The 12,844-nt window shown below is 42.5% G+C and overlaps 1 pseudogene across 1 annotated transcript in view; it reads left to right on the top strand.

Annotated features, from left to right (window-relative positions):
• LOC311223510 (trypsin-1-like) overlaps window positions 1–1,159 on the top strand; it is a 4,363-nt pseudogene extending 3,204 nt beyond the window's left edge. Inside the window, exons 3-6 of the transcript in view lie at window positions 134–384; window positions 513–649; window positions 798–899; window positions 1,113–1,159. The product of the transcript in view is annotated as a trypsin-1-like (transcript). The remainder of the gene's footprint in view (window positions 1–133; window positions 385–512; window positions 650–797; window positions 900–1,112) is intronic.
• The last annotated feature ends 11,685 nt before the right edge of the window (window positions 1,160–12,844 follow it).

The raw sequence follows: 12,844 nt of genomic DNA, 5'->3' as shown, positions 1-12,844 counted from the left end.
ACAATTGTTAAGACAACATCAATCACAAAACTACAGAACAAAGTTTGTTCATTTGTTCACAGATATTTCCCTCGTTTTCTTGCCTCCTTCTCTGTCTTTTGTCTCCCACTTCTTACTCCTGTCACTCCTCCAGTAAAATGGATATTGTTCTTGGTGACCACAACCGCTGGTTCATGGACGGCAATGAACAGATCATTTCAGCCTCCCGTGTGATCCCCCACCCAAACTATGAGTCCTGGACTGTCAACAATGACATCATGCTGATCAAGCTGAGCAAGCCTGCCACCCTCAATGAGTTTGTGCAGCCTGTGGCTCCGCCCACCAGCTGTGCCCCTGCTGGCACCATGTGCAAAGTCTCTGGCTGGGGTGTGACTATGAGCTCTGGTGGGTGGCATCAGGATTCTGGTTTTGCTTGGGGTATTCTTTGACCGACTTATATATTTATAAATGTGTCTGTCCTCTTTTGCCTCCTTCTTCTGTGTCTTTATTGCTGTGGGCCCACATCTTCTCAGCTGCTGACAGCAACAAGCTGCAGTGCCTGAACATCCCCATCCTGTCTCGTGAGGACTGTGACAACTCCTACCCTGGCATGATCACTGATGCCATGTTCTGCGCTGGATACATGGAGGGAGGCAAGGACTCTTGCCAGGTTGTGTACCTCTCTGCTTTCCCATCAGGGTGCACATGTATTAAGACCTATCAGCATGATGTTGAGATTGATCTATCCACTCACTTCTCTCTCTCTCTCTCTCTCTCTCTCTCTCTCTCTCTCTCTCTCTCTCTCTCTCTTCTCTCAGGGTGACTCCGGTGGCCCCGTTGTGTGCGATGGTGAGCTGCAGGGTGTTGTGTCCTGGGGCTTCGGGTGCGCTGAGAGGAACCACCCTGGTGTCTACGCCAAGGTAAAACATAGCATTCTTTCTAGGGCATTTATTTATTTATTTTGTATTGTTGTTGCTGCTGCTACTGCTGTTGCTGTTGTTGTTGTTGTTGTTGTTGTTGTTGTTGTTGTTGTTGTTGTTGTTGTATTTTATGACAGAGATGCCACATTATGCACATGGAGTGATGTGAAATAAAGAGTGTTGACACTGAGTCTCTCCACTCTTTTTCATCAGACATGTATTTCATCGACTGGCTGCAGACCACCATGGACAGCTCTTGAGTCTGATCCATACGTCCGTCCCAGTGCAGCTATTTCAACCCTGTGCTACAGAACCCTGTGCAATTGAACTTCCACCATTGTGATGTACATTAACTTGTAACCAGTAACTTAATGTTATTTAAAACATGTTATTATAAATGTCATGAATTTGTCAATTGTATACAAATAAATAAAGGTTGTTGATTCATTCATTCGTCAATCATTTTTCTGTTGTTTGTTTTCAAACGTTATACATTTTTAAGGAACCAATAGCACATACAGTATAGGGTACCATGTGCATAGTGGATATACATAAATAACACATGAATATAATACGGTGCAATTTAAATTTCTTTATGTATTTCATTAAAACAAACAATATTGAAGGAGGGCCTTCAACTCCACTACCGGGGTTAATAGCCCCCACCATGTGGCAAAAGGCCCCCCTGAGAGGCCCTTGAGTTAATCCTTGTTTGTTTGTAATTAAATACCCCTGGACTAAAACCTCATCCACCTGTCTGCTATTGGGTCCTGACCCCTGACCCCACTCAACTGTGACAAAATTATGATTACTTATCCAAGTAGTAGGGAGAACGGGGGACGTTGTCACACGGGTAGTTCAAGTTCAAGTTCTTTAATAGTTGTCATACAGAAGTACAGAATACTTTCATACAAAATGCTTCTTACTGTTACGCTCCAGAGACTGTGCTAGACAAGATAGTATCAAATAACATAATAACATAATATAGCATGAATTTAGAAGAAGAAAATGAGGTCACAGTGTTCGGTATAGACATATGTACAATGTTCTGAGTTACCATATAATATACAATACACAATACTATGCAGTGTACTGATGTACAGTACTATCTAGTGCAAAGCAGAAATGGGATGAGGTACAATTTTAGGTACAATTTACAGTAAGGTGTACGAGTTGTAGTGCAATCCTTCATCCATAAATATAAAGTGTGGGGAGTGGGTGCTACAGTGTGTTTGTTTAAAGTGGGTGTGTGCTATAAGTGTGTGAGTGGGTGCTACAGTGTGTTTGTTTAAAGTGAGTGTGTGCGTGTGGATGTGTGTGCTATGTGCGTTTGGTGGTTGTTGTTGTGTAGTGTTCATTCATTGTTCGTTTAGCAGCCTGATGGCCTGGGGATAGAAGCTTCTTCTGAGTCTTTCTGTGCTCGCCTTGAGACTCCTGTATCGCTTGCCTGACCGCAGCAGTTCAAAGAGGCAGTTGTTCGGGTGACTGGAGTCTTTAATGATTCTCTTAGCCTTGCCCTTGCAACGCTTGTAGTAAATGTTCTGGAGGGTGGGGAGCCCCCCTCCAATTGTGCGTTCGGCTGAACGTGTCACATTCATTATATTTCACCACCAGAGGGTCCTGTCTCCCATATTTTGGTATTTAAATGTCCAGAATTGGGGTCAGAGTTCACCTACATTGTCATCTTTGGAGTGAAACAGCTGAACTTGAGGTGAGAGGACGTTTTGTGTTTTTCATGTCCATTTGTAAATATTCCGCTCCTCAGTATTTTTCTTCTAGGCCTTTACACAATTGGTTTATAATGAAACAATTATTACCCTTAAAAAGTGTGAAGGGATAGCTATAGTTTAGATTGTTAGCTATAGCTAACTAGTTGTTAGATGGCGGTTAGCCTTGATGCTATCAAGACATTCCAGTTGGGGTTGGTCGTCACATTTTCTTTGGGGTTGGTTGTCACATGTTGTGTAGGCTATTATTATAAAACTGGGTAATGTGCGCTGGGCCCACATGGTACCCATCAATTGTAGCCCACATGGGTAGCATTTGGGTTATATGTGGGTCCAAAATAGGCAATGTGGCTTGTTTAACAAGTAGGTAGAGATTGGGTTAAGAATGTGACCCAAATGGGTAGCACCTTGGGTTTGCACGGTTTTGCACTTCTTACTGACATAAGTTGGAATAATAGAGCCTGATCATTTGAATGGGTTGATATCAAATAGTGCAGAATATAATAGAATATCTTTATTTATCAAGCACACTATACCCATAATGCCTACGTGTACCTCTGTATCCCAACCAATTAGGAGGAGCCGTGGGCAGCCATAGGCTGGCACCTGGAGACCAACTCCAGCCATAATGTATGTACATAGCGTACATGTTTTTATGCTGTGAGAGGAAACCTGAGTATCCTACCCGGAGGAAACCCATGCACGCAAAATGGGAGAACATGCAAACTCCTATAAAGGCCTTCCACAGGATTTGAACTTAGGACATTCTTGCTGTAAGACAATAATCAATGCATTGTGTGTATTTTGTATTTTATTTCTACCAAATACAATAAAGGCCTCTTTAGTCCTATTTTTCATTCACAGAGACACATTTGGCTATAGCTTAGGTAGGTATAGGCTATAAGGCTATATGATATAAGAGAGAAAGCCTAACTTGAATAATGCAACATATCAATATTTGGGCCCACAACTGCCACATTTGCCTATCCTGGTCGCATTATTGAATTCAGAATATACTTGCATAAATGGTTTAAATGTTCTTACTTTATGTCTCTCTCTAGCGTCTCTTGCTCCCTCACTCTGTCTGCTCTGTTTAGCTGCGACCTAGCGCACTCCATATAGGTTGGTTGGTTGGTCCCCACCCTCTAGGGGCCACAGGGGGGATGCTCGATATTGGCTTTTTACCGATACCGATATTCCGATATTGTCCAACTCTTAATTCCGATACCGATATCAACCGATATCAACCGATACCGATATATGCAGGGTTTCCCCCCCCCCCCCCCCCCCCCAAAAATGGAATAATTTCAGGTAACTAATAATTTCACTGGATATATAATATAACAAATATTGTTATTGTTTTTTTTTTTTTTTAACCGATACCGATATTTTCCAATATCACATTTTACTGCCGATATCGGCCGATAATATCGGTCAGCCGATAATATCGGACATCCCTAATTTTAATCTATTTTAAGGGGGGGGGGGGGGGGGGGGGGATGTTTACATTTGCAACATCACAATGTTGGGCATTTTCCACATTTCCCTGAAAATGTACTATTTCTAATACTAAGCTTTATCTAACAAAATAAGTTATTGCCCATGTATAACACATCATACTTAAGTAGAGAATGTAATAGGTTTAATTAATATATATACCAATTTAAAAATAAATGTGTTACATAATTTCATTTAGGGACAGTGGCAATAAATAAATAAATAAATAAATAAATAAATAAATAAATAAATAAATAAATAAATAAATAAATAAATAAATAAATAAATAAATAAATAAATAAATAAATAAATAAATAAATAAAAAATAAATAAATAAATAAATAAATAAATAAATAAATAAATAAATAAATAAATAATAAAATAAAAAATAAAAATAAAAAAAGATAAATAGATAAATAGATAAATAGATATAAATAAATAAATAAATAAATAAATAAATAAATAAATAAATAAATAAATAAATAAATAAATAAATAAATAAATAAATAAATAAATAAATAAATAAATAAATAAATAAACAAATAAATAAATAAATAAATAAATAAATAAATAAATAAATAAATAAATAAATAAATAAATAAATAAATAAGTAAATAGATGGACATTTCCCCATATCAATCTCTTGCCATTTAGCATTTCTTAAATCGGTCTGAAAGGCAAATGTCCAACAGTTGAACCGTAGGCCTATGTTTCATTCTTCATGGCTATTATTGGAATTCAATCAAATGACCCTTTATCAATCTATTCTTACCTCCATCTCGAAAGTCATGGAGAAAATAGTCTACGAACAGGTAGAAAAGTACCTGGCGGAAAAAAATCTAATCTACGAATTCCAATCTGGCTTCAGAACATCCCACTCCACTGACACATGCCTTCTCTATTTGAATGACCACATCAAACAAGAGGTGGACGCGGGCAAATACTGCGGCATGGTCATGCTGGACCTACAAAAGGCCTTCGACACTGTCAATCACTCCATTCTGATTGACAAGCTAAAAGCAATTGGTTTTGATAGCTTATCAGTGAGCTGGATGCAAAAAAAGTCAACCAACGAACTAGATTCTTGTACCGGATCTAAACAAGAATACCCTGAAGACTCTGGCAGGAGCACTCATTCAAGGGTGCTACGACTATGCTCATGGTACCAAAGCACCTCAAAGGCGCTAAAAACAAGATTACAAACATCACAAAACAAACTGGTCAGACTACTACTTGACCTTACCCTTGGAACCCACCTCACCATGCACACTTTGACAACCTAGGATGGCTTAGAGTAGACGACAGAGTACAGCAACTTGCAATGGGCCTGGTCTACAAGATACACTATACGACTAAGGTACCCATGTACATGTCAAAATACTTCCCAAAGGTCAGTGAATACCACACCACAACAACAGAGGAAGCTCAACAAATCATGTTAAACCCAGATTCGGCTCAAACAAGGGACTAAACACGTTTCGCAATTATGCCACATCAATGTGGAACGCCCTACCCAAAGCTGTATTCCTTGTGAATCCCTACCCACATTCAAAACCGCTCTTAAAGACAGGGGCGTCATTTTGGTATGGCAAGGTATGGCACTCGCCATACCTTGGCAAATAAAAATGTAAATTATATATATTTTTTTTTATTACAATTTTTTATGTTGATTTAGAATTCGAATGTCGACATTATGAACGAAGCTTCGAACTATTCGGTACAGCCCTAGCATGTTTTGATATTGTCAATTATCTCACTTTTACTAGGTGACTTTTACTGTGACTAACTGAAATATGCCCCAAAAAAAAGGAAAATGGACATAGGGACGTTTTTTAATCAAAGGGCAGCAGAGACAAGTGATATGTGTGTGCAGGTGATAACCATAGATAAACTGCTGATTATGATGGATTATGATTTTCACCACTGTCTGTGGCTTACAGTTGCCTGGGATGGGGGGCGGGTAGCACACACACACATGCATGTGTACACACACACACACACACACACACACACACACACACACACACACACACACACACACGCGCGCGATAGAGAGAGAGGAGAGAGAAAAGTTTGAGAGTGAAAAGGGATAATGGGGCCCTGAACATTCTGAATATTGTTTTTGTGCATAGATCACTTGATGTATCAATTTATGATATGTGCTAGAAGTTAGATGAACAACATGCAAAGTCTTGCTCTTTTTCATGGTGGGAAATGTATGCAACACAACTCATTCCTGTACCATGCAGCCCAACCAGTTAAGATGTGTGATAATAACTGATCACATCGCTTACAAATTCTTCACTGTCAGCCTTCAACAATGAACAAGACCTGTTTGGTGGCATATACTGTGCATTTCCCAGAAGGAAGAAACGTTTTGTGACTAAATTATGCATAATTAAATTCAAGTTCAAGTTCAAGTTCTTTAATAGTTGTCATACAGAAGTACAGAATACTTTCATACAAAATGCTTCTTACTGTTACGCTCCAGAGACTGTGCTAGACAAGATAGTATCAAATAACATAATAACATAATATAGCTTGAATTTAGAAGAAAATGAGGTCACAGTTGTTCGGTATAGACATATGTACAATGTTCTGAGTTACCATATAATATACAATACACAATACTATGCAGTGTACTAATGTACAGTACTATCTAGTGCAAAGCAGAAATGGGATGAGGTACAATTTTAGGTACAATTTACAGTAAGGTGTACGAGTTGTAGTGCAATCCTTCATCCATAAATATAAAGTGTGGGGAGTGGGTGCTACAGTGTGTTTGTTTAAAGTGGGTGTGTGCTATAAAGTGTGTGTAGTGGGTGCTACAGTGTGTTTGTTTAAAGTGAGTGTGTGCGTGTGGATGTGTGTGCTATGTGTGTTTGGTGGTTGTTGTTGTGTAGTGTTCATTCATTGTTCGTTTAGCAGCCTGATGGCCTGGGGATAGAAGCTACTTCTGAGTCTTTCTGTGCTCGCCTTGAGACTCCTGTATCGCTTGCCTGACGGCAGCAGTTCAAAGAGGCAGTTGTTCGGGTGGCTCGAGTCCTTAATAATTCTCTTAGCCTTCCCCTTGCAACGCTTGTAGTAAATGTTCTGGAGGGTGGGGAGCCCCCCTCCAATTGTGCGTTCGGCTGAACGTGTCACTCTTTGTAGTCTGCTTTGGTCTTTTGCAGTGCTATTCCCAAACCAGGAGGTGATGTTGCCGGTCAAGATGCTCTCTATTGTACATGAGTAGAAGTTCTTAAGGATCTTCTGGCTGACTTGGAACTTCCTTAGGCGCCTGAGGAAGTAGAGGCGTTGTCGTGCCTTCTTCACCACACTGTTAATGTGTATGGTCCATGTCAAGTCCTCGGATATGTGGGCTCCGAGGTACTTGAAGCTGTTGACTCTCTCAACCGGTGCCCCGTCGATGCTGAGGGGGCTGTAGTCCTTGACCCCCGACCTCCTGAAGTCCACAATCATCTCCTTTGTTTTGCTGACGTTCAGGGAGAGGCTGTTTTCCTGGCACCATCCCGCCAGGACCTTGACCTCTTCCAGGTAGGCCCTCTCGTCGTTGGCAGAGATCAGGCCCACCACCACTGTGTCGTCAGCAAATTTGACGATTGTATTGCTACTCCGCTGAGCCACACAGTCGTGTGTGTACAGGGAGTAGAGGAGGGGACTCAGAACACAGCCCTGGGGGGCCCCTATGTTGAGGGTGATGGATGAGGAGGTGCAGTTGCCTGCTCTCACCACCTGGGGTCTGCCAGTCAGGAAGTCCAAGACCCACTGGCAGTAGTGTTTTAATTTTTACATCTAATAAAGAAAGTATATGCAGATATTGTATCATGCATTAAAAGTTTAAGGGAAATAATTTACAATTGATATTGAAAGTATTATGCATCCCCAGAGAGCATCATTGCAAGTGGAGAACGGGGCACAACCTAACACATTTAGTTTTTTTGCTAAATATTAAAAAAAATATATATTTAAGTTAGATTAATAATGTTTTTACAACCAACATACACTTCTCTGCTACAAAAGACACTACAACTTTAATAATAATAAATTCAATTTGTAACGCACTTTATATTGTTGTAACAATATATAACAAAAATGCTACATGAAAAAAAAATATAAAACAATTTAAATGAATAAAACAACAATGAAATGGAAGAAACATTCAGATAAAATAAAAATACTAAAATAATTAAAAACACAAGGCATCAATCCGATTTAGTCCTGTTTTCACATCTTACTATACAACAATTTGCTTTTTGGAAACATGTGAAAACGTTAGATTTACCACAATGTGCTCTCATTAAATCAGTGCAATTTGTGACGTAAAATAATGTATCCAAAATCCTTTTGTTATCACTTCATGCAGTTATCTTTTGCCTATAGGAGTATATCTGAATCCCTTGAGGTTGTTCAAACCAGGGACTGAAAGACAGAAATATGGGCCAAAACAAAAAATTATAAATACACAGACAGATTGTAAAATCCCCTGTCGTCTAATTTGCCACTGAAAAGCGTTTGAATGCATATGCATGCATCAACAACAACAAAAATCCCTTGCGTATAATAAATACATTTGATTTCCACATTACCCTATGTTATTGGTCAGTTGAGAAGTCTGAGGTTCTGCTGTAGTTATATTATTAACATGTTGTAGCTGTCACTTCCACATTATGTCAAAGTTTTCCATCTCAAATTATATGATCTTTGAAAATGTATAAAAATGAAAGCATCACAAAGAAACATGTTGATTTAAAAAAAAATTATATTATTGTCTTTATTGAATGACTCTGGGCAAAGGAAATTATGGGGTTTTCTTTGGATGTTGAAGGCTATTGATGTCATCTGCTCACTGCGGTCCTCATGGGCATAACCTCCTCCATCTCTGGTCCTCTGGAAGGCCTACCCTACACCTGGTCGGTCACTCCATCAGTCTCTGGTCCTCTGGAAGGCCTACCCTACACCTGGTCAGTCACTCTCCATCCATCTCTGGTCCTCTGGAAGGCCTACCCTACACCTGGTCAGTCACTCTCCATCCATCTCTGGTCCTCTGGAAGGCCTACCCTACACCTGGTCAGTCACTCTCCATCCATCTCTGGTCCTCTGGAAGGCCTACCCTACACCTGGTCAGTCACTCTCCATCCATCTCTGGTCCTCTGGAAGGCCTACCCTACACCTGGTCAGCAGTGGCGATTCTAGGAATTTTTAAACAAGGGGGCACAGGGGGGGGGGGGGGGGGGGCAAGAGCTAGTATGGGGGGGCACAAAAAAAACAGAAGTAAAATAAAAATAAAAGTTTATATAGCTAAGTATGACAGGTAAGCATAAAGGAAGTTGGGTTTATCTAAACAGGTACCCTAAGTGTAGCAGGTAAGGTCATAGCTGTCAACATTGGGATATTAAAATAAGGGAGATTTCCCAACGAGGGAGTGTGGTGGGGGGGGGGGGGGGGGGTGAAGGGGGTGTTTCCCCCCCCTTGGTGGAAAGTTGTGCAATAGTCACTTTTGGTGAGTTGTTATGACATTTAGGTATGACACAGGACTACAAAAGCATTTAGTATAGAAATGTGTCAACAGACTAAAGCAGGGAACCACAATATTTTGCATACAAATTATGCTGAGCAGAATGTAATATCATAACATATGGTTATCTTATAACCATAGTTATATGAGTATAGCGAGCGCTCTGCACTCTAGTGGAACTATCCCTTTATCCAATCTAACACTGAATAATTGTTCTCCACATGTACACACCCATCCGCCTGGCCACACCCACATCCGCTCCTCTACATAAGCGGGGTCGTGGCCATACTAACAGCTCCTTCCCAAGTCTTTCACCACCAAGGTCCTCAGTGAGTCAGTGCAGAGCGCTCGCTATACTCATATAACTATGGTTATAGGATAACCGCATGTTATATTATCGTATAGCTTACGCTCTGCACTCTAGTGGAACACAGGAGCTGAGCAGAGCGGAAGCTCGACAAATGTACCCGCTGAGGCCCCCCACAACCATCAGAACCGGGGAGGACAGAGCCCCTGGATCCCCCTAGAGGGGGACGGGAGGGAATCGGATCCGACTGTGCGAAGAGGGTTTAGCACCTCAACACACAGGGTGAGCAGATCGTGGGACTTACCTTCACACAGAAGGACCCGCGACCACTCAGGCGCGCATCCCACATGCCACTAGGGAACGAACGGGAAGGGAAAAAAACCTGTTACAGCCCCTAACATCACAGGGTCAAAGGTCAAGAACCCAACCCCGTGGCAAGGCCGTAGCAGCGGAGCGTGGAGGAGGACCCAGCCCCCGGGACAGCCTGAGGGCCAGAACCCCCCGAAAAAGGGGGCCTGGTGAGGCCAACGATGCCGTAGCATCGAGACCCCACCAGACGGTCACTAGTGACACCACCCCCCACATCGCCAGCATATCGGACAGGGCCCAATCCAAGAGCAGGCCCTTCCCCCCTACAGCACGCCGCCCTGAAGCACTCCACAGAGGCTACACCCCCACAACACTGTGGGGCCAGTCGGCGCACCGGGGAGACAACCACCAAGAGGTTGATCCCTCAATCCCGGCAGCAGGCCAAGAGCATAACTCGACCTGTGCCCGGAGACTAGACAGGCACCTAAGGGGTCTACTGTGAAAACAGCACCCCGGCGGAAGGGGCGTTCGGTATGCTGTGCACCATGTCGCAGCCTCCACAAACCCGACCCCTTAGAGAGGTCGAGGTCCAAGAGAAGGCTGACATGATTGGCAGACGTCATGAAAAGTGCGGGGGCACACTCGCAGGCAGACGGGGTCAAGCCCGGCCTAAAACCGAGAGTCGATTTTGCTACCAACACACCGGGGAATCAACCACCCCCCTATGTTTAGTTTAACAGGAGACGGTTGTTCCCTTAACCCCCCAAGAAAAAAACTCCGAAACACAACTGCACGTATACGCCGGCTATACAGGCAGTACAAGTGTTTCAGTTTTCAAGAAGGGGTTAACCCAGGCCAACAGGTCGACGAGAACGAGTCCGGACCTGGGCCCGGCGGACCGGGACGTACACAGGGATGCCAGAGGGGTTCAATAGAAACCTCCTCGACAGCCCCCTCCCAGCCCTGCCCAGCAGGGGAAGGGAGGGGCAAAAATGAATTGGGAAGGACCAGGCTCCTTAGCACAGCGCAAGGTACAACACAATATGGACGAAGCACACACATCCATAATATCAATCCCTGCGACGCCAGGGCCAACTCTGCATTTTCCCCCCCAAAAAGCACAAAGTCCTTCAGGGTACCAGAACAGCAGATCTGCGCCCCGGCGGACAACGGGTTAACTGACCTGGTCCGGCGCGACCATAACCAGTCCCGTGTCCTAGTCACGCTGCCATCCCCAGTCCTAAGAGGGGGGTAGGTACACGTGTCGATCCAAAACATCACAGAGGGCGCCACCAAGACGGTCAGAACACGAACGCACCGTACCCGGTGGCCCACCCCATGGGCGTGAGACCCCTCCGCCAATGCTTTGATCTACTCCGTCATCTCCCCCCAGAGATGAGCGTGAGTCGTCGAGACTAACCTAGTACACTGGCGCTCGGAAGAGATCAAATCTCGATCTCAGTCGCTCGTATAAAAAAACAGTTTTTATAAAATAGCAACCCAGGGCCAGCGCCATGTACACGTTGAGACCCAAAAACACATCAATGGTAATTCTAATAAGAAACCAGATAATTTATCCCCCAAATCTGTCACTAAATCAGCCTTTTTTCACCTCAACATTTTTTTTCACCTTCAAGACTCCAGCCCTCACTTACAGACTCTGTGGCTGAGACCTTCATGTACGCCTTCATCACCTCCCGTTTGGACTATTGTAATGGAGCCCTATCCGGGGTGACCCACAAAGCCCTGGATAGGCTCCAGTATGTTCAGAACTCTGCCGCCAGGGTTCTCACCTGCACCAAACCCTGGCACCCCCACCCGCATACACCTTCACTGGCTTCCCGTAAAATCTCATGTCACCTTCAAGATCCTCCTGCTCACATATAAATCCCTACACACCACTGTCCCTCAATACCTATCCAACCTTCGCCACACCTACACCCCCTCCCGGAATCTCCTCTCCTCTGACACAGGCTTACTCACCATACCACAAGCCAGGTTGCGGACCATCGGGGACAGGGCTTTTAGTGTCGCTGCCCCCACCCTTTGGAACATGGACATCCGAAATGCGAACACTCTCGCCCACTTTAAAAACCTGCTGAAAACCCATCTCTTCACCCAAGCATATGGTCTCTGATGCTCCTTAGCATCCTATTCATTCTGTTTGTTCTATTTTGTTTTGTTCTGTTGTTATGTTCTGTTTGCTCTGTTCTGTTTTTGGAATTTGTTTCTCAGTTTATGACACCATTATCCTCTCCCCCCTCCCCCTCTTATTGTAAAGCACCTTGGGTATGTGAAAGGTGCTATATAAATCCAAGCCATTATTATTATTATTATTATTATTATTATTATTATTATTATTATTATTATTATTATTATTATTATTATTATTATTATTATTATTATTATTATTATTATTATTATTATTATTATTATTATTATTATTATTATTATTATTATTATTATTATTATTATTATTATTATTATTATTATTATATGCCACCAAACAGGTCTTGTTCCCTGCTGGAGGCTGAGTATGACAGTAAATACAGTACAGTTTTAAGTGATGCGATCAGTCATCACACAT

This window comes from Notolepis coatsorum (assembly GCF_963971535.1).
Source record: "Notolepis coatsorum genome assembly, chromosome: 2".
Classification (NCBI taxonomy): Eukaryota; Metazoa; Chordata; class Actinopteri; order Aulopiformes; family Paralepididae; genus Notolepis; species Notolepis coatsorum.
Note: the sequence above shows the minus strand (reverse complement) of the source record. Positions and strands in the feature narration are given on the sequence as shown.